This window comes from Epinephelus moara, chromosome 14 (assembly GCF_006386435.1).
Source record: "Epinephelus moara isolate mb chromosome 14, YSFRI_EMoa_1.0, whole genome shotgun sequence".
Classification (NCBI taxonomy): domain Eukaryota; kingdom Metazoa; phylum Chordata; class Actinopteri; order Perciformes; family Serranidae; genus Epinephelus; species Epinephelus moara.
Window position 1 is genome coordinate 17,728,531 of NC_065519.1, and position 23,379 is coordinate 17,751,909.

Below are 23,379 nucleotides of genomic sequence, written 5' to 3' on the forward strand. Positions count from 1 at the left end.
AGATACATGGCACAGCAGTTGGGAGCAATTTGGGGTTTAGTATCTTTAGTACCAAGGATACTTCGACATGCAGACTAAAGCTCCATTTCCAGTGAGCAGTACAGTATGGTACAGTTCAGTTCGGTACGCATTTTTTCCGTTTCCACTGTGAAAAGTTGGGGATGGTACCAATGAAACCATTCTGTGCCGTCCCCATTTTTGGTCCCCCCTCTGTTGGGGTACCTAGCACACAGATCTAGTACTAAAAGGTGGAGCTGTGAAACAACAGTCTGTTGATTGGTCAATGGCAGATGGTCACTCTCACTCAGGGCTGAGCTGTGGCTGGTTTTGAGGCTCATGTAACCATTGTTCATACTGTGGAGAGTTTTATTAGTAGACTGTAACTATAAAATGAAAGGATGTTTTGCTGCCTCTTGCAGCAGCTGTAGTTGGAGAAAAAATAATTCACTGGGCCGACTGCCGGCAACTTTTAAGATGAAACGTTAACTTGTAATGTTACTCAATGCATGAGTTCATGACGTGAATCCATCAACACACCTTAAATTTCACTGTGACTGTAGTGTATGGAACTATTTCCTCTAACGCAGTAATACACCCCCTCTTTAATATAGCAGTACACCTGATAGGTAATGCCCATTGATATGAGTAAACTGTCTAAAACTGCAAGTCCACGAGTAAAGCTGTGCTGAACTTGAGCTCTGTCCGTCTGATTAATCTTTGAAGTTGTGGGTAACAGACACAACAGTGACAACTTTGACCATTACTTTAGTTTTTATATGACATGCACTCTTAGCAATGAGTGGATCTTCAAGCGTTTATATAATAATTTGACGGGGTTATGTGAACCGCATATATTCTAATCCTCACTCAGAGAAAAAAAAAGCGTTGTGGAGCATTGTTCCTGTGGGCTACGTCAACACTAAACCCCTGAGCTTACCTTAGAAGGACTAAATGCACAAACTTGCTATTTTTAAATATCCCGTGGAAAGAGACTCTCACTGCAGCCTGTTCTATTTTGTTCTGAAATTGTCACCGTGCAGCCTCCTTCTGTGGCTGATAAACAAGGCACAGACTTCCATGTGTGTCACTGGTAATGAGGAAATACAATGAGTGAGCGACAACAACCCCGCCCACATTTAAGTGTACTGTTTGCGGTGGAAACAGGGCTTAAAGGAACCCCTGATCTTACAATTAGTGGACAAACTGCTCTAACTTTTGGGCCACAGCCACCCCTCACATTACCAGATAATCTAGGCAAAACATTGGTACTGGCCAAGGTCCCAGACCAGATATCTCCTCCAATTGTCAGGAGAGGTGAATCAGGGATAAATCGGCCCATAACTCCTGTAGTCTGAGCCTGGCTGAGAAAGCAGGAAAGATTGTCTCTATAAACAGATCTCTGCATATGAAAACAGAATCTGTGGGCAACAGGACAAGACTTTGGTACTGGAAGCGTTCTGGTTTCCGTTTGCAGTCTGAGTAGTATTGACCAATCATGTTGGAGTTGAATTTAGTTGCATGCAGGTAAACAGTCTGTGTGGAGAGCAAAAGAGGCACAATGCATTGGCCAAAATGCAATCTTGGAACCCATTGGCTATTGTCTGACAACGATTTAGATTTCTATTAGCCAGAGCATCATGACTCTGTGTATATAGTGTAACAAGTTGATAATCAGACTGTGAATAATGTCCGGCGCATGAAAAAGGAAGTCTTGCTTGATATTCATGATCTCTTATCCAGATTTCCGCTAGCTACACCGGAACCTCCAAAATATTGGCAGCTGCAGTTGGCAAAGCTGAACCCGGACATGTATCTAGTAAGCTGTGAGGGGTAATCATTTAGCATTACCAATGATTTCTTTTCCAAATAAGTTTGGCTGAACTGGGCGATTGTGTGATTGTGTGACTGGCTGTGCTTCTTGCCCTATCTTATTTTTAGCACTGCCTTCTGAGATCTTGCAGATTAATTCTTGTGAAGTAGTGTAGTAGGAACGATAGCCAAAACAACAAATATAAGACCCGAGAATTATTCCTCAAAATGTATCTCAACTGCTGCGTAACTCAAAAGGATCAGACCCAAACAGCCTAAAAGCCAAAGAGACCAAACCGGAGCAGACGCGGTGATAATTAGCAACATTATTTTTATATTTTCCCCCTGGTATGATCTATCACAGTGGTCGAGGCTTTATTTGAGAGCCATGGGTTGTGTATTTCTTCTGATGCAAGACTCCAGAAATACAACAGTCTCTTGTGCATGCTCCACTACCAGCGGCCAGAAAACAGCTCTGTGGATTAAGTCACCAGAGCAATGATGATGACTAGTCAACACAGTTTGCTGCCTGAAGGAAAGAAATGCAACTGAGGCGCGATCCCCACACTGTTTATCTCTTCTTTAGTTTCTATCTACATATCAAAAGAGACTCAACCTTAAGTGGGTATGAGGAGGAACTTGTTGGCCTTGAAACTAATAAAACTTAGAAACCACTCTAACTTCTTTTACTAAATGCCTCAAGTCTCAGGTTTTATTTGAGGCTGCGTCAAATCATCTTTAAGTCTTGTTAATATTTTTGCAATGACTGTGGCAGAGGTACTTTGATAAGGGCAGAGGTGTTGACTGAAGTCATATGACTTGGACTCGAGTCAGACTCCAGTCACAAATTTGATGACTTTAGATTCAACTTGACAGAATAAAATAAAAAATAATGAAAAACTTGCAACTCATTTTCGACTTTAGTTCAAATGACTCATGACTTCCCTGAGACTTAAGCTTTTTGACTTGAAAATACTTGACAACTTCCCCCAAGCTCAAAGATTAAAAAGTATGTTATATAAAAACTTAAGGCCACAAATGAGTTCATTTCTTCCCATTTCCTGAACTGACATATGTTAACCTTATTAATTCCCAGCAAGTCGACAACTAATTCTCCAGATCCACTTTGTTTAAACCAATCCAAAAGCATCCAGTCAACTTGCATGAGAGAACCATGAAGAACATTACAAAACTAAGCGCCAGTTGGAAAAATTATTACAAAAGACAATTTTGCTCACGTACTGAAACTACATGGTGGTCAAGGAAAAATAAAATGCAATATCCTCCTGAGACCCTGTGTCCTCATATGAGGACATCACATTTTGGGTTTACATGACCTTATACTTCATTCTACTTAACTTAAGCCCCTTTTACACTGCCAGATTTTCTGCAAATGTTGGGCCGTTCTGCCGGCAAGCTGCAAGCGTTTAGACACACAGAGCCGGATTAGCGAGTTGATCTGTGGTGCCCAATTTTCCGCCTCGTGGCGGAACTCTTTTAGTTTAAAAAGACCGAGGTGGCCTTCCGCAACGGGAGGGGCTGTTGAAGACATTTGGGAGGAGCTGTTGATGACGCCGCAAGTGCGAGCCACTGGCGGTGGATAAACAGGAAACAGCTGATAGCAGGAATTAGCGAGCAGCTAGTAGCAAGAGGGAAACACAAACCTGACAGACACTGTAAAGATGAGCAACTGGGGAGACAAAGAATTGCGCACCCTACTTGTCCTTGCAAACGAAGAGGCCATTAACCGTCAGATGACGGGAACGATGAAGAACGGGCCGACTTACGAGAGAATCGCCAAAGGACTGACCAGCCGCGGCTTCCCTCCCACGTCACTGTTTACGTCACACGCTGAGCTACACGTTTTGTTACTTGCTCACGCCCCCCATTGCCCCGAAAAAGGCACATTCTGTATAAACAAAAGTAGGTAGGTGGCATTTTGCTGCACTCCCGGATTTTGTTTTTATACTGCCAATGCTGAAAAAAGACTGATTGGGCTTTCCTGCAAACTTGCACAATTCCTATCTAAAAAGGACTTTAGACCTGTTGTATTCGTCCGTGGACACTTTTTGTGCCATCTAGTGGTAGTATGAGCACAGTACACTAATCCATGTAAAAACAAGATGGCAGCCATCTCTGCCAAGTCAGTCTGCAGCCGATCATGTCACAAAAGGTCCAAAACCTGATCACATTTTATGATTGAAACTTGTTTATTCATGATTAATAATGTTTGTAGTTTGATATGGCAACTAATTTGACCAATTTAAGCACCAGTAACAAGCTAAGACACTGTTAATTAGGACAACTTCCAACAAACTTGTTTTAGCTCAAATACAAATTTTTAAAAGCATTTATGATTTTTGTAAATTCAATTTATTATTACTGTGTCTTTAAAATGGCGTATATTTGGTGAGGGGCGCATTAAGACTTGTTGGTTGCAACTCAAAGTTTAGGGCTTTGGACTTGACTAGGGACTTACGAGTCTTGACCTGGGACCTGAGTACAAGGACTTGAGACTTGCTTGTAACTTGCAAAAGAATGACTTGGTCCCACTCTTGGATAAGGGAGTAAATCAGGAACTTGACGCACAGAAGTATCAGACCTGACCACGTTGTTGCAGGTGATGTCAAACACAGTTCAGGGCCACGCGGCAAATATGTTTGCATTCATTGTCTGGCTTTTTGACCATAATGCTGTTTTCCAACACAAAAAGCGCATGGGGATAAATTAAACGATAATGAATAGCTTCCCCTGCTGCGCCATGAATCATCAAACTCCCTTCAGCTCCTTCATGTATCCTTGGCCCTTTAAACGGGACGTCAGTCATAAGAATAAAGTTTCATTCGTGTAGAGTAGAAATGTGTGTGTGCGTATGTGTGACAAGCTTCAGAGGAAACAGCATGCGTTCAATCAATTCTGACAATTTGTAGGCATATTTCACACTATTCCTGATCAGATCACATCACATCAGGGGGCCACAGCAGGAGTCACCAAAGAGGAGCTTCCCCACATCTCACTGTGGTGTGTGTGTTTGTGCGTGTGTCGTGCAGTTTGCGGCGGGTGTGCTCTCTGACTAATTCAGAAAGCGGAAGCCCCGTATTGGCTTCAGCTGAGTTTTTGACACATTTTTACATAGGCAGTTTCAGAGTGAGGACAGACTTTGTCCCCCATTACTTACAATCAAAGCACGATAGGAGGGAATGTCTAGTATGAACAGGAGGAATGATTACAGCAATGTTCATATGAGCACCAATTGTTTAAAAATGAAAATTGTGAATCTTTTCTTAAGATCTTTTATCAGTAAAACGAACCCCCCTGATTAGTGTATTCATTTCTTTCAGTCCCTAATAAGCGAGTCAATACCATTTCCACCATTGTCTTTAAGCTAAGTGACATAAAGGCCATTGTGCCTCACTGGAAAAGCTTCACATGGCAGTAGACTGAGATAACGATAGAGCAGCTTTAGGAGCTGTACTGCACGTTAAATGGGGAGTAAATTGCAGCTCCATCTGTAACTTACTGCTGCCAAACCACACTTACTACATTGTGCTGCTGGCAGTTCACAGCTCCTCATAGCCCAGTGTAAACCTGCTTTATTATGCTACGTAGTGCAATATATCTTTGCATTGACTGGATCGCCATCTGTCACAGCACAACATCAGATGCTGGATCTGTCTGGTTCGTCACGACAGAGGCTAGACAACAGGTTTCACTCTCAACTTTAAACATAATTTGGAAGCAAGTAATGTTATATATAGAGACTGCATTTACTTGGGGGAGTTGTGCAGATTTTATCAACATGTCTTCATATCTGATTGACAGAATAGGTTGTTCGTCAATGACTCCCAGAACGACGTAAATGAACGTTGGAAAGTACCAGTGACAGGCACATGTACTAATGATCACAGTTCCAAACATGTGGTTAGTGTGTGAAGAGAGAGCTGAGCTGGAAGGCAAAGCTTTTGATTTTCTGGTACATCTATGTCCCACCCTCGCCTGTGGTCATGAGCTTAGGGTAATGACTGAAAGAATGAGGTCATGGATACAATTCGAGGGAGCTCTGAGTAGAACCGCTGCTTCTTCGTGTTGAAAGGGGTCAGTTGAGGTGGTTCGGGCATCTGCTCAGGATGCCTCGTGGGAGCCTCCCATTAGAGGTGTTCTGGGCATGTCCAACTGGTAGGAGGCCCCAGGGCAGACCCAGAACACGCTGGAGGGATTACATATCTCATTTGGCCTGGAAACGCCTTGGGGTCCCCCAGGAGGAGCTGGAAAGTGTTGCTGGGGAGAGGGGTGTTTGGAATACTTGGAAAGTGTTGCTGGGGAGAGGGGTGTTTGGAATACTTTACTCAGCCTTCGGATAAGCAGAATTCATGGATGGGTGAATGGTTAGCGTTGTGAAATAGTCAGTTATATTGCACTCCAGACAACTCCAAGCTCGAAAATGTCTGACCTCCTATGAGAACATACACATTGGAACACCACTCCAAGTCAGAGTTCCCACTTGTACGCTTAAGGCAAATCCATCTACGCCAACTTCAAGAAGCATTTGTCCGAGATCACACAACAATGGCAGCAACCATGGAAGCACACATTTCAATCAATATCGGAGGTGGTAGAATGTATTTGTAGACTACAATATTTGTAGTAGGATAGTCAGTGGCATATTCAAATACATTTACAAGTATAAAAGTGCAGTAAAATAAGATCTTACCTCATGCGCTGTTTTGTTCTGTTTATATATGCAACGAGGCTGTACTGCTGGCCAAAACTAGATTAGTTTGTCACAGTCAGCCATGTTTTTTGCCGTTGTGCACCTGGAATGCCTAGAGGTCGGAAATTACAAATTTCAACTAGGACATTCAAACCTCCAGCTTTAATTTGAACGCAGCATAAGGCACCAAAACTACTTGGTCAGTTTTAGGAAAGGTTCATGGTTTAGGTTAAAAATAAGTATGTTTGTTGAGTAACTTAAGTTGAATAAGTAATTAAGCTTGTTATGTACATGACCTAAGTTAGGTACCGTAAAACCTGTTAAAAAAAATTAGCAGCCTGGGCTATTATTTGCTTGAATTACTGAAATCAACAGGCCTATATTTGGGACAAGCGTCCCCGGCAAAGAACTTCTATAAAAATGAACTGCTTGTCAACCGGACCATGCGTCTAATTGAGACAGGCCTTTATTTGTAAAATGTGTAGCTACACCAGGCTAATAAAAAGGGACTGGGCGTTTAATTGGGACTAGGCTTTTAATTGAAGTTTTTGTTACGAATGTTATCTTATATACCTGAGTTACATAAGTCAATATTGCCTTCTGCTTTCACACGGCACAGGAACAGCGGTCTCCTGGGTGAAAGCCATGTTTGATTTTGTCGCTATTTACACTACAACACCTTTCCCCCTTTGCTTCTGTCATATTTACTACTGTCACTACAAGTTGCCACCTAAAAATAAACATATATATATGGGTCATAACGAGCTGCTTGCACAGACGACCTTCACAACTATTGTTTTGTTTGGGGTATGAAGGTCTGAATTTACATGCAAGTCAGTTTACCAGTTAAGGGAAGAACTGCATGTCTGTGAAAACATTTGGATGTTTTCTGTGTCTATGGGGGGGCTTGAAAAAGAGAGGATATAAAGCCTGTGTTTCAAACTTACATGGTTTTTTTCTAAGCAAGGAAAGTCTAGTAAAACTATCTGAAGTTGCATTATGGAAAGTCTAGGATCCTCCTTACTAGAAACTAAAAGTCAGACTTTCTAATCGGCCTCTTGCAAGTCACCCAACCTTATGGACGTGTAGAGTTGTTGGGGTACACTTTTAAGTACTCTGCTTTTCCTAACTTTGTGTCAGTAAATTGGTTTCTCCAGCGCAGTGTAAACAGATTAATCAAGTTTCCTTTAAAGGCTAATGTACCGAGAGAACCTGGTGAACAGGAGATTAACAGTAGTTTAAGCAAGTTTCTTAAAGGTTTTTAAAACTCCATAGTAACACTTAGTCAAAGGAGTCCTTGTGAAAAAAAAACACAAAAACTTATCGTAAAGAGACAGGAAGTTGAAAAGAGTTTCAACTTCATGTCTCTTTACGATAAGTTTTTTGACCTGAAAAGAGTCCTGATTCAGGTTTTAGGTTTCTGTCAATGTCATACAATGTTGTGTAAAATTTTGACCTCAGGTTGGGTTTCTCTCCTTGAGTTTGCCGATCACGTGTGTCAATGCATTTCACATTTTGCAAGTAGATATAGGCAGCCTGGTCTCACCCCTAGGGCATCAGGATATGCTGCCCTGGGGGACAGCGGACTTTGACCTAGGTCAGGGGTTGGCAATCTTTACTATGAAAAGAGACATTTTTGGCCAAAAAAGGGAAAAAAAAAATCTGTCTGGAGCCACAGAGCATATTTGAGCCTTATAATGAAGGTATCAAAATTAGCCTAGCAGCATTACTAATGGTTCCAAATGAGCATTCATTAATATCCGTTACCACAAGGTGGCTCCTTTGCAGTGGGCTATTCATGAATTTTTGCTATTTTAACTTTGTAGTGTTGGCGGTAGTCTCGTGTGACCAGCCTCCCTTACTTCAGAATGGGAGTCTGGGGACATTCGTCTTGCGTTTTGTAATAGAAATGGGCGGGGATATCCAGACCATGTGACGGCGTTGCCATAGGTGCGGCACGTGTGTTACATGTAACAGAGACGTTGCAGCTCTGCAATATGGCTGAATTAAATTAAATCATATCCATTTTAATCTCTTCTTGCGATGCACTAAACACTTCCTTTTCTATTGTTCTACGGACAACAATTCGGGGAACAGCAATTCCGGTGTAGGCGGGTGTAAGGCAAAGCTAATCAGCTGTTGGTCAAGGAAGTACAGAAGTACACGGATTTGGATCCAATCACATCACTGCCGCTGGGAGCCAGCACTAGTTCTATTACAACTTTCCTATGGGAATGTCCACAGACGACAGAGTTAGCCAGCGTGCTGATGTCATCGGTGTCTGTGTAAAAGACTATGTGGGCAGTAGAAGCAAGCAAATCTGTCTGCACATTACTGAATACTCTGTTTTCCTTTTTAGAATTTGGAATCCATAGTTAGCCGAGCTAGAGAGAGTCAAGATTAGCTACCGCCATTGAGGTTTGGCAAAATTGAGGAAAAGGCACTAGGTCGTAGATGTACGATGCACAATTTAGTTGAAGAAATGTCAAGACATTTTTTTAATTGGTGTATAGGCTAGACATTTTTACAACCAGAGAATGTAAAATCACTTTAGGCCTGTATAAAAATTATGTATAAAAAATAATAATATTAAAAAAGAAGTTATGTACTTCCATAGGGAGCCAGTGTAAAGGGGATAAAAAAGGGGATAAAGAGCCATATGTGGCTCCAGAGCTGCAGAGCGCCTACCCACCAAAGAGAACAGTGTTTGGAACCAGCAAAGTGCATTTATTGCTGTGTTTGTGCCTCTCAAAGCTGAGTGTTTTTGAGTGACATCCGCCATCTTTTACAAATCATAGCCAAGTAGTTCTGTTGCCTAAACCTAACTGCGGACCCATTCTTCCTACTGACGCTTTCTGCGTCAAAATACAATGCAAAAGGCTGCCTCCAGCATCATTGTAGTAATGTTTAGCAGCAAAATTCGACGACTAGTGATGAGATCATGTTGCTATAGAATGTCCAGTGGGAAGACAAAAGACACTCAATAGTGGATAAAATAAAGGCAAAATATAGCTTCAGATTGCAGGTTGTGTTTGGGTCTCAAATATAGTGGTACCAGTTCCTGTGAAGAACTCTCTGCACATACAGTGTTGGTACAGTCAGCATGGAGCCCTGGGCTAAAACACCAACTTCATCCTTTTTTCTGTGCTTCTACAATAACGTCACTGTATGAAATAAAATCTGCCAGAAATGTTTTCCTGAAAGACTGAAACATGCCCCAGAGACAGAGAGCTTTAAATCACAATTCCCTCTCAATTCAACAAGCTTTTTAAGAATTCTGAAAATGGAGACAATGTAGAGCTGAACCACTTGGTTGTCCAAAATTCCACTCTTATCTTTATCAATAACACAATGGTGTGACATTATGATCTGAAGAGGTTTCTCTCGACACTGAGCAAGTTTTTTTTATGTGTGAAAGATGAAAACAATCCTTGAAATCTCTTCTGAATATTGACAAAACTTCAGAGTTGGCCTTGACTATAAAAAAATAAACATGTATGCAAGTGATAGAGTTCAGATTCATCAGGTCACCTAAAATTCTAAAGATGTTTCTCCTCTCATCAATAACAACAACTCCAGCTCTCCTAAATTTAATTTCTTTTCTAGCTCAAGGCACCACTGTGAGATCTCTTTAAATCTCCACTCTTACTTTCTTTTTACAATCACTGCCTGGGTATTAAAAACTGGGGCGGTTTCAAAAAGCTGAAATTAATAAACTTGATAGAGATTTTATGTTTCATATTGCTGTATCTGTTATGTATTAACATAATGTGCCCTCTGTCTCTCCTTCTGTCTGTGTTTTTTGATATAAAGCAGACAATATTATGGCTCCAGAGCTACACAGTGCCGCAGGCCGGCAGTTCATAGTGCTCTTCACCCCTTCATAACCTTTCAAACAAGCAGTAATAGTCAGACACAGAGACAGAGAGAGAGAAGAGAGAGAGGTGGCGCACTGAAAAGATGACTCACACAATTTATACATTGCGTGTAAGACCACAGCCTGAGTTAAGATTTCTCCATTGTTAAAAATTGTGTCAAAGAGAGTGAGTTCAGTCCTCGCTGAGGTTGCCACGACAACACAGTCGTGACATACCTGTGCTCCCTCGCCTGGCGGAGGACAAGAAGTAATAGCCTCACAGACTGTTGAGATATAACACCATGCAGACAGAGAAGTGTTTTAAGGATTTAACTGGGAGACAACTGATGCTGCTGATTTACTGGTTAATACCTATATTTACTGTGTATATATGATACTTAGTACTTATCTTTTTATTCTTTATGCTTCATTTTGCATATAGTAAATGCTCATACTGTAGTATTCTAGTTTAAAGCCGACCCCAGATGCAGACTGGCCAATCATATCGTAGCATCAGGCCGGCTCAGACCAGGGTCTGACAACAACACAGCTGTGCTCCATTGACTCTAATGCAATCATTTCAGATTTCCTTCATTTGGGCATGTCGTGTATTAATGATACTCATTACCTGGAGAGGTTTGAAAAAGATATACGTTTCTTCCCTGTTCCAAAACCAAAATCAGACCCTGAAAAGTCTAGGGTTAGCTAGCTAGCTACTGAAGATACAGCCTACTGAATTTATACACATGCTGCTTTTGCTTTTTAATGATTATAACCATAGGCATTTCTAGACCATTTTTGGGGGTGCTGAAGCACCCCTAAAATTTGAGAGATTTTTTTTTTTTTGCTGTATATCCCTTTTTAACAAGCTAGATAAGTGTCAAAACCATACAGTACCTGGTTGCAACGTAATATTTTAACAACAAAAATACAGCAGCACCCCCCCTTGCCTCAAAAATGGTTTGATCCACCCCATCCCTCCCACCTTTCCCCGACTCGGGCTCTGAGCGCTCTATCTGCACAGAGCAATGCGCTGCCTTCCATGTGCAGTAGTGGTGTAAGTACCTGGCTGAAACCAGGATATGTGGCACATTTCTTAACCTCCACCACTCCCATCATATTCTATCTCTCCCTGATCTTTTACATTGTTTCTGTATTCTAATTGTGTTATTATTCTATATTGTTTTGTACTTTAAACTGTTATTATTTTGATGTAAGCGTCTTTGAGCACTTGTAAAAGCGCGTTATAAATAAAATTTCTTCTTCTTATTATTATTAATACCAACACATTATTATCATCATTACCAGTCCTCATTTTTGCTGCATTTAATCGTAGGTCACTGTTTATGTTGTTAGGTAGGAGTTAGCTGACGTTTTTTCTAGCTAGGAAACGTTACGTTCCAATTCAAACGTCCTCTGTTTGAATTGGAATGAGAGAAGCTAGCTGTTGTGTCATGTGCATGTGTTAATATCATACAGTCTATGGTTAATATTAAAGCAAAGGTGCTGCTGACTACTTAACTGACTGGATGCCCATTAACATTATAACTCCTATTGTCTGTATTTATTATTATTATTTTGTAGATTTCAAGCACTTTTCTTTTTTGAAGTGTATTTTTATTTATGTATTTGTATTAGATAATACAGACAAGAAGGAAAAAGGCAGAGACAAACATTGAAAAATCAATTACTGTTAATATGTTAATGTTACATGTTGTGCATTGCATTTCAAATAAAAGTCCAAAAAATAAGTCCAAGGGGGCTGGTTTACTCCAGAAACATACATACTGTTTATGTGTATGTTGAGGAGCTGCTGTATCAAAATGAGTTGTCTTCCCCCAGAAATTAGGGTTACGATATGTTTCCTTTATGATTCCAATCCATTCCTCTTTTGCTGTGGCTCAGCATTTAAATAACCTTTATCAGATTTGATGGTTTAGTCACAGACTTTCCCAAAAAGTGTTGTGCTTTTCTTTCACAAATGTGAGAATGAAATTGAGTTAAAATGTACAAAACAGTGAAATTTATCTTGCCTGGCCGGGCAGCTCTCTGGGTGCTCAGCACCCCTAAACCTCTGGTCCTAGAATCGCCCCTGATTATAACAGTGAAACAAAGTCCGACCCTGCTGTACAGGAACCAGTGAAGGGAAGCAGGGAAACTTTGCTGATATTCAACCAGCTCTGTGTCATCGCAGTGTGTGCAGATGAACACTGTTTGACTTCCCCCAGAGATCCCTGCCCGTCAGGTGGTGGAGGTCCGGGTGCTGGCGTTTATCTGCACACACTGCGATGCCACACAGCTGGTTCAATATCAGCAAAGTTTCCCTTTATATTCATTGTCTTGTGTGGCGATCAGCAGTGATGTGGTGGTTCACTTTTACATTGTGATCTGTAGCCTATAGTTCAGCTTTAGCTTCTAACTATCTTTGTCTTTTTAACCTGTTGTTGCTGCTGAGTCAGTTTGACATCCTGGATATATCCTTCAAACACAGACTGTAGACCCCTCTGTCTGCTTCTCTCTGGAATCACTGTTTCAGTTTTCCAAAAATATGATAATATTTCTTCAGGGAGTGCAGTTAGTCACAGTGTGGGCTCCATGCTTACTGCGACAGCTTGTCGGACCATCACAAAGGGGCGGGGCTTAGCGAAAGATCAATCACTGGATGGCTTACCATGAAACGTAGTACTTAGACCAGGGGTAGGCAACCAGTGGCTCCTTGAGCCTTTGAGAAAAGAAGTCTATGGAAATTCCTTCTATGAATCCAAATGTTGCTGAACCTCGATAGCAGTGGCTGGTTAACTATGGATGCCAAATCCAAAAAAGTAAATTGAATAAAATAGAGAATGTAGTAGTGCGTGGACAGATTTGTTTGCTCTCACTGCCAGCTCTGCAAAATTTAAGTACCAGATAATTATTAATAGTGCCCTGCACAGTGTCCACCTTGTGGTAAAACATATTAATGAATGCTTATTTAGACCATAAGTATACACTAATTTAGACTTAATAGGCTATTTACCTTGATTATAAGGCTCAAACATGTTTTGCGGCTCCACACAGATTTTTTCAAATTATTTTTGGTCAAAAATGGCTCTTTTAATGGCAAAGGTTGCAGACCCCTGACTTAGACATTTCCGCCCCCGTCAGGATAAACTGTAGCCTAAAAAAAACCTCTCATTTCGCAATTTTATCAGGTCACAAATTTGATTTGTCGAATAGTTTGTGACCAAATACCTGTAAAACTATTGACATTCCCATCACCCTCAGCTTTACTTTAACAACAGTTGTACTCTTCAATTTCCCTGTGTAGGATCAATAAGAAGTATCTTATCTGTAGTTGCCCCAAAGCTTTATGTGTAGTAACCCTAAATCAGCAGAAACATACTTAACTGCGAATAAGGTGAACTTCGTAGCAAACAGTTGCCTAAATACACATTTAGCAGACACGTAGTGGCATTTGTTTGAGGTCGTATTTCTGCCCGCTTGATAAATGCAAGTCCAATGTTGACTCTATTTTTAGCTCTGTATCTGGTGTCTATCAACTCATGGGGGAAATATTTGGCTCTCTGTGTTCACCAGCAAGTTGATATCTCTGTCTGTCTGTTGCGGGCTGGAAAACAAACACAATGAGCCAAAAGATGCTAAAAGCTTTGAAGAGTTGAGGGGAAGTGCAGATAATTACGTCATGATTTCGGTGCTGTTAGGGCAATTGTCTGTGGCTCTGTGTATTTGGCGGCAGGATTATGGGAAAACTTTGTTAAACTTGCAATATATGCACACGGCTCTCACCTTGGATGTCACTAGCAAACATGGCTGAGCTGAAAAGGCGGCAGTTCGCAATGAAGTGCAAAGAGCGGCAACAGTGGTGATAGAGCAAGAAGTCTCAATGGGGGTTAGCTGACACTTACCAGGACGATGGCCCAAGGGTGGGCATTGTGACTTTGGTGACGACGCCATCCCTACCCATGATGGGTGAGGATGGCGTCATCAGCGGTAACCGTCATATGAGCACCACTGGCATTCTGCCATGGCGGATGTCTGTACTCTCCGACTGCCCTTCTAGTTCTCACTGGGTTTGGCATTGCAAGTGACTCCTTTCCCATGAGTGCAGTCATGTCGATTGTTGATATAAAAATATTGATTATAGTTGCTGTAAGAAGGTACAGTCTTTGTTGACATTGCCAGTGTCCACAAAAATGTTTACATGTACAATTTCAGTGACTGCAAAACAGCAAATTAACACACACGTCACACTCTTATCTACGAAGAAAATCTATCTTACATCCAAACATGACAGAAGATTTCATAAGATAATCATTCTAAATTTAGAGACTACTGTTTATACGATCCTGCCCCTCCACAGCATACAGTGGCACAGCTCAGCACTGCAGAGCACAAAGAGGTACAAAGGGCCACGACAACAAAATTTCGCCTTTGAAGAAAGGATCCTGCACTTTTCACCTTCCAGGCTTTTCCCCTTTATCATCACAGCCCAGATTGGACATCTGGCAATCCTCCATGCATTACACTGCAGGAGGCGTCCAGAGGTTAGTGAGCTTTGTGTGCATGTAGGCTAAACATATGGCAGCATGCACAGCCCTCCAGGGTGCAATGGAGTATTTATTGAGGTGTAATGGGTGCAATAGGTGCACAGTTTGTTCAACATGTAGCTTGTAAGATTTCTGTGTTTGTGTTTGTTTGACAAAAAGCCTCTTGTCAGGTGAAGCAGCATGTTTTTTTTGTTGTTTTTTTTGTAGCCCGACACACAACAGAGTCCGGAGAACAAATTATTGTTGATGTAATAGAAGCAGTCTCTGAACCATGACCCTGAACAAGCAAGATCAGGGCTGAAGCTAATGCATTAATGAGCTGCAAGAACAAAGAAAGAATACATCATCAGAGCTAAAATAGCCTGTGTAGGGAGAGCGAGATCAAGTTAAAACCCACGTGCTGAAGAGCTCTATCCTCTGTATTTTATATGTGACATTAAAATGCCACTCGTCCTACTTCTCTGACATACAGCACATACATTTCGTGTTTATAAGACACTTAAGGTTTACTATACGAGCGCTCCGGAGGCTTATGTTGCTCCGCTGACCCTGTCCTGTTGGCTTTGACAGAGCCTTATAAATGCTGTGTGGCAGACAGGCATATCTCCAATAGTCCAGGGAGCGACGAGGGTGGTGGGGTGGGAAGTCAAAGAGAGAAGGGGTCTTAAGACTTAGCCATGTGACTCACAGGGGTGTGAATAAGAGAATACAGATACATGTGCACACTCAAAGACAAACCCTTGGGTGTGCTCCAAGGCAGATCCCTCATCCACCACTTCCAGATGCTACAGTAGTCCACCCTCACAAATGACTCCTGCATAAATCTGTGCTTGCATCGTCCCGGAAATAATTAGACAGAAGAATGAGAGAGCAGGGAGGTGGTAAACTGCTTCGGGCTAACCTGGCGGGAGCCTTCATATGGCATCTGCTTTTGGATGCTACGTGCCTTGCTTAGGGAAATACGAGGATGAACAAACAAAGCCTCTTTAGGCATATTCCTCAAAGTCTGAGAGAAGCCCAGTGGGCTATAGTGTGATGTCTCCCAGGGGCTGGTGCAGGAGGCAAAGCGAATCATGGGTAGATACAGCTGATGAAGGTGAGCTGAAACATTTGTAAAGACCTAATTAAAAGTCACAGCAAGTCAAGTGAAGCCAATACAACTTTTTTTTCCCTCTCAATGCTTTTTAATGAGCTCGCTGTTTGTACTTTTTTAATCACTCTTCCGTCCTTGGTTTATGCAAAACCAAACTCGGCAGCTATGACTGTAATAGTATATGCTCTTATAGTATGTAAAGAAAGACACTTGGAGTCATTAAAACTCACTGAATTCTTTAACAGCTGGGATGAAGACTATTTTTTCTTCATGCTTACAGAAAGTCAGCCTTTAAGAGATGTAACATTTTCATCTGTCAGTAAGCAGTTATCGTTTGACTTAGAAGGTTGCGTCGGTATTTTTGGACCCTATTTCCCATGCTTTTGTGTCCAAGTGACTAAAGGAGACAACAATTTTTTAAATTAATGCCGGCAGCTGTGAAACAGGCGGCAATGTAATCCAAGGCAATAGCGAACTGTCATGCACGTCCTCTAAAAGTGGTTGTTTTTGCCACTGACAGGCTCAGACAGAGAAATAAAATGTTTGTCTTTACCTTTCGCCTTATCTGATCTGTTTGCTATTGTGTCTTGCCAAGTCTCAAGATCAACTAAAAGTAAAGAAAAACATTTTATTTCGCCGTAGGGATGCTTTCCATAACGTTGTCAGACACTTGTAATGCCAATCGGAGCCTGTCAGTGGCAAAAACAAGCACTTTTTAAGAGGATATGCATCACAGTGTGCTGTTGCTGTTATTATAAGTAGATATATATTTATAAGCAATGGACTCTAGTGTCGTCTGCTTTGTGTCGATATGAAGAGGCCAAGACTGCGGATATCGTTGGAGGCGATCTCCGTTTATTCCTGACAACTCTGACAGCAAGAGGTGAAAACGAAATCCTCCGTCAATTACGACCATATTACTCGAGCAGCTCTTCCATGGAGTACAACAGCAAAAGAGTAGAGGGAAGGCGAGGACACCCCTTTACAGGTGAGGTACCCCCAAAGGTGAACGTAGGGGTACAGAAACTGGGTATCAGACGTTCCACATATTGACTATGGAGGTCTGAGCGTGTCACGTAATAACAACTGAAACAAGTTTTGTGTTATTAGTACACATATTACTGCTGTATAATTGACTCTGTTACATATAGTTTCAATTATCTACATTAAAAACGAACTGAAAAATACTGAAAATGTCATAAAAACTGACTTCATTCTCTTCTTCTTCTCTGTGCTCATCCTACTGTGCGTTCTGCATGTAAAGACTGAGTTTGTCCTGTTCTATCAGAGCGCAATGAACTCAATTTCGTAGGCATCGATCCAATTCAGCTTACAAGTAAAGAAAGTACAAGGAAAACAGCCCTTGGTGATAAGCTTTGGCTTATTATCTACAACAAGAATCATTTCAGAAAAGTGAGGAGGAGCAGAGCATGGTGTGCTGCTGGGGTTTGGTGGAGCTGATGATTTGTTTGGACAGCCTTCAAGACTTTCTAGTTTTTTTGGATTCATTTAAGCGTTTGGCTGTTGGAGTGACCAAATATTTCTGGAGAGGTTTGGTTGTATCACCAAAAAATAAATGAATGAATTATGGTTAAAATATTCTTGACAGGTTGATTAAAATGTAGTAGTTGTAAATGCCACGTACAGCACTGTAGCAAAGCTTAGGATACTTTTAAGTCATGATACGTTAATTACAAGCAATCATTGTTTTTTCCTCACAAAATAATTAAAGCTCTTCCCATTGCACAGGAAGTTTGAAACTCACTTCAAAGACCTAAAGTTTCCCTCTGGACAGCACCTTATCCGAAGTGCTGTTTGCTTTAATTATGTAACAGGAAGCAGCCATCATCTCCCAAAAATCAATGTTTCATCACTTGCTGGAGGTGAAAGCAATTAACTTTTAGATGTTATGATCATGTTATGCTGACATGCAGATTATAGAGGCCACCTAAAGGCAACATATGGAGCAAGACTTCATGATTCGCTCCCTGAAATACGAAGCAATCAACTCATCAAGTAAAATACAACACTATGGATTTACCCTTGTCTCTCGCTCTTAATCTATACAAGGTGAGGAGTTTGGTTTAATGAGAACAACTTTCTCTCTCATGATGCGCTTGTTCAGCCATAATTGCCTCTCTGTGGTATCATCTTGGCCAGCGAATGAATATGAGAGTTAATTGAGGGCTGTGAAAACATTTGCCGCCTCATTATTCTCACGCCAATAAAAATCCAAATGACAGCTGAATCGACTGAGAGGAAGAAAAAAAAAAACACAACGCAGATTTACTTCAACTAAAACCAAACAGTCTTCAGCAGCCTTCACTTCTTCTGCTGCAGAGATTACGGTGACAAAAAGCTCCAGTTTACTAGAACACGCTGCACAACATGTATTCATATTCTCCAAACATACTGCACTGTTGAATGCATAGCAGTCCACCCAACCCTTTTGTGAAAGCGCTCAGACTATGCAACACATGGATAGAATGGCACCAACAGCTACTAACAACAGTCATTATTTTCATAAGTGTGGCAAAGCAACTACACACACTTATCTCAGAGCAGCAAATAAAGCCAGGCATGCACTTCTCCTCTTTCTCGCCTTACCGTTTATATGCTTTTCGCCTCATTTTCAGCAGATAAGATCACAATATTCATGTGCCTGTGCATCCCCTCAGAGCGGCATGCATTTAGAAAAAGCCTCCTCTAATTCTGACTGGAGACAGGCTGGTAGGCAGAGAGAGAGAGAGAGAGAGAGAGAGAGAGGGGGGGGGAGCTGAGCACTGAATGGAGCAGGAGGAGGTGTATGGGAAGAGGAGGGGTTACTGGAGTGATGGAGAGAAGGAGAGAGAGGTGTGGTGGTGGTGGTGGTGGTGGTGTCACTGCCAGGAGCAGAGGTGGTAAAAGTGAAAGGGGCTCACCTCGTGTCATGCTGCATCTCTCCATCAGATTCCTGATAGGAAGAGAAGAAGAGAGGGTGAAATGATTAGATTTATTTATCAAGCAGATTTATCTGGCGCCGCCGCTGCCACTGCATGCTGTGGAGTGCCTCTTATCTGGTGTTTAACGAGCTCTCAGAGTGGCTACGTCTCGGCAAACAAATATATCCATTATTTCTCGCTCCCTCACATACACACATATATCAGTATTGAGAGCATTAAGTGACGGCGGGAGGAGGGAGGGAGACAGAGCAAGAAATGACAGATTAACAGTGCAAAAGAAAAATGCTGTGTGCTGCAGAAATGAAAAGAAAGTGCCCAAGGGTGAGAGGCAGACTTACATGCTGTAAGAAAAACACAAGATGAATGATAGAAAATGGAAAGTTCCAGCAGGAAAAGTAAGAAGGCAAACAAACCCGAGTAATTGAATGTATGAAAGTCAGTTCAAAACAACAGTTTAACATTATACAGTTCTTGGCTTTCTTGCTGAGAGTTAGATGAGAGGATTGATACCATTCACATGTTTTAACTTTAAAGGTCCAGTGTGTAGGATTCTGGGGTTTTTATCAACACATTCTCACTCTGACCTTGTCACATATCGCCGTTTGGTCAGGACTTTACATGTCCACATACCATGTGCAAGGTTCCCTGGGTGTGTTGGTTGTTGATGTTCTGGGACACCATGTCAAGCTCTGCCTGTTACATGCATTGTCTTTTTTCAAGATACACTTCTGTTTTCACAGGAAATTTAACGTTTACATTCAGTCTCTTTCAGAATACACGCACTACATCTACGTACAACGCTACTACACCACTAATTGGCGTCAGGGTTAGGGTTAGGCAGGTCCTCTTCCACGTAGACTGCCATGTTATACAGTAGCCCAGAACGGACAAATCGAACACTGACTCTAGATAGGGCTATTCCCATTTTCCAGCCACAATATTTCTCCTTAATACTTAATACATAAGAGAATTCTCAGTGCTGTAACTTCACTCCTAGATTCCAGTAAATCCTATACACTGGACTTTCAAGCCCAGTTCAGACCAAAGATTCATGACGTGACAAGCTGAAACATGCAACTACTTGCAATGCACCGTTCTGCAACGTTCTAAAAACCTACCGGTTCACACCAATGCAACTAGATGAGACGGTGTATCATCTCTATACAACTCTCTATACTTTCGTTCTGATTTCCAGCTTTTCAGGCTTATTTTGTGGCTGAATATAATTTGTAGCTTCTTAAAATATCAATGAGGATAGTGATAGTGAGATACTGGCTACAGCTGCATTTGTAGTAGTGATGAAACGGTGAAAAACAGAAACAAAACAAGCATTAATGGACTGTAGCCAATTGGCTGTAGAAACAGATGATGTGGTTTACGCCAGCGATTTGACCAGCTGAGTTGCACGTGACAACATCAGCCAGCTTGAGTCAAGCTCAGACCGGCCAGTTCACACCACTGCAACTTTTCTCTGTAATGATCTAAAACAATTTTGTCTTGTCACGAATCATTGAACTGGGCTATAAGTACAAAGCTACATACCACCTGCACAGCACATTCACTGAATGTAGAGTCTGTATATAGAGACTAGCCCTTCACTAACTTGAATAGGGATAAAATGATGTAATTGTGCAGCTCATGTAGACTTTTAATATGTTATCAGACTGAATTGATCAAATCCTGATAATGACATGATCTGTTTTGACACTCAAAGAAAATATATCTCATAATTTACACACATCTCTTTTTCAGTGTAAGTCTATTGGAAAAGTATTTTTGCACCCAGTGGAATCACATGATGGACCCAAGAGAGTTGTAGTTACACGGCTTCACCACTATGTCAAATTGGCTTCAAAGTCCAGTGTGCTTCTTAGGGGCTTCACCGAAAAAACAGCTATATAGGTCAACTGTACAACAGCTTATACTTAACTGCGTTTATTGAAAGTCGGCATCCTCTAGTGGCCATAGTAATTACTATGGGAGCAGAAGAGGAAGTGAGGTGACATAGTATAAAAAGTGACTAAGTCTGTGTAATGTTAAGATGAAAGAAGTTCCTGTAGGGTGGGCAGGAAGTGTGGTGGATAGGTTCAAACAAACATAGGACTTTCACCCAGGAGACTCGTGTTTGTGCCCCAAAGTCAACGTTGATTAAATAACAATGTATCATAGTATGCTAGTATGTGTAGCATACTACAGCAGGGACATATGTGACATGACAGATGGGATGTGATGTTATAAAAATACTTACTTAAAGCCAAATAATGATGTTTTTTCTAAACCTATTCACCTAGTTTTGTTGCCTAAACCTAAACACAAAGTTTTACAATGTAATGGTAACCGTTTAATAACGCTAAGAAAGCTTTAAACACTGCAACTTTTTGGACGGTCATATGTGCTGTTTTGGATGTCAGTGGAATTGAATTTAGTCTGTTGTTTAGGTTTGAGAGAGCATTGGGAATACAAATAATGTGTGAATCTCAAAATGTATATCCCCAAACTCATTTATATAAGACAAACAACATTTAAAATATCACACAAGATGGAGGTGACACCACCTCAGTTATGCTCCATCATGTTTTCATATGTGTATCCGCGTATAGAGATGAATGTGAGAACGGGTCCTTGTTTGCACACATTCGTTTGTTACACATGAATTATGCATGACATGGATTTCACAAACGCATTTACATTTTCACTTGGGCTTAATTCTTTGGTGCAGAACCAATTACTCAATGCATTCCCTGGACCACAGTCGACATGGCGGAGCATATATGTGCAGCCAAGGTGCCAAACAAAACAAAGAATACTTTGACATTTCCACTGTAACATTACAGAGATAACTCTCCCCAATTTATGTTCCTGGACTTTTAAGAGCACAGGAAGTCAGATAATGTTTGTGTATGTCCTTAGTGCTGCAGCAGGTTAGTGTGTGTGTATGTGCAGGTGTTTGTGTGTGCCAAGTCGCAAGCAGTTCCAGCCAGCCTCAGGATTTATAGTGGAGAATTCAGTGAAGTACAATGAATGTCACAGGTACGTAGCTTAAACATACGGGCTGAGAGAGTGCAGTGTGTGTTTGTGGGCACGTGTCTGCTGTGCTTCATGATGTTGTGTGGAGGTTATAAACAGTGCGCGTGATACAGCAGGATGACTCATACAGCTACTGAACGAGACAACACTCAGTAATCCCCTCTGTCCATCCCTCCATCCCAGCATCCCTCTGTGAGGGGAGGGCAAGTCTAGAGAGAGCTGGAGTGAGGGAGGAGGAGTGGATCGGCATTCCTGGAAGGCATGTGTGAATGATAATATGCTGCTACAGCTACTATGGATGTACATTCATTCAGTGAAAACTGAAAACATTTGTCTTTATTCTGCAGCTGCTTGATTGTAAAATCTGTGATAGAGAAGTGGTGACACTTGTTAATGCTAATGGGTGTGATGTTATATTTTAAATTATGATCAGCTGACAAACACATATCATTACAGAGCAACTTATAAACAGATGAATCTTATTAATGTTGAACTTCAGTGGTCAAACTTTTCATCTTACTGTACTGATGTAGAGGTGTACTCCAGGCTGCATCAGTACACTGTGACATCACTGATAGGTGTGGTTACAGGTGCAACATCTCTGACCACACCCAACTGTTAAAGCCTTTGCACAATGAGTCCAAAATTGTTGCACATCTAAAAATAAATATGACTTCACGCTGTGTCAATCCCGTTTGCAAACTGATTCTGAAACTTTTGCCTGTCATTAAAAGTTTTGGAACAGGTTTGATTTTCTGCGTTTTTCGCCTTCGTCAGAGCCTTTAGAGACGTTTGACCAAGAATCAATAAAGACAAGACAAAGGAACGGGGCGCACAGAATCATTTCATGACTCAGACAGCTACTTTCAGCAGGTCAGATAGTAATATTCAGATGGACAATGATGACGAGGAGGAGGATGTGGAGGACAGCTCCGCCCCTTCATGCAGCTGCGGTGCCAAATGAAAGACAGGGAGGGATTGGTGACAGCCAGATAGGTAACCAGTGGCAGGAGGCAAAGGAGGACATGTGTCTTTTTATTTTGTCACGTATCGCAAATTTGCACAATGAATAGAACAATAAAACGCGTTGGAATCAGCATCCGAAAAAAAGAGACTCAGTGTGCAAAGGCCTTTACTCTGGGTGTACATTCAACTTTTCTACCACCGAGGACAGTAGCTCTGCACGTGCAGTCAGATTCCCTAAGACTCATCCATGGCAGAGCTTAACGCTGGGAGCAACCAAAGTGGTGTAAAGATTGAAAAAGTAGACAAAGTGTGGGAGAGAGGGGAGAAGGATGGGTCAAACAAAACCGGACTTTCATCCATAAGACCGCAATTCTTGTCTGTGTGAAACCGAAAGTCAGTGTCTTTTTTTTTTTTTGGCTTTTTTACTT

At 41.5% G+C, this 23,379-nt stretch overlaps 1 protein-coding gene across 1 annotated transcript in view; it reads right to left on the reverse strand.

The window, feature by feature from the left end:
* LOC126401186 (brain-enriched guanylate kinase-associated protein-like) overlaps nt 1–18,728 on the reverse strand; it is a 45,684-nt gene extending 26,956 nt beyond the window's left edge. Inside the window, exon 1 of the mRNA XM_050062304.1 lies at nt 18,624–18,728. The gene's annotated coding sequence lies outside the window, so the exon portion shown is untranslated. The remainder of the gene's footprint in view (nt 1–18,623) is intronic.
* Between the last annotated feature and the right edge of the window lie 4,651 nt (nt 18,729–23,379).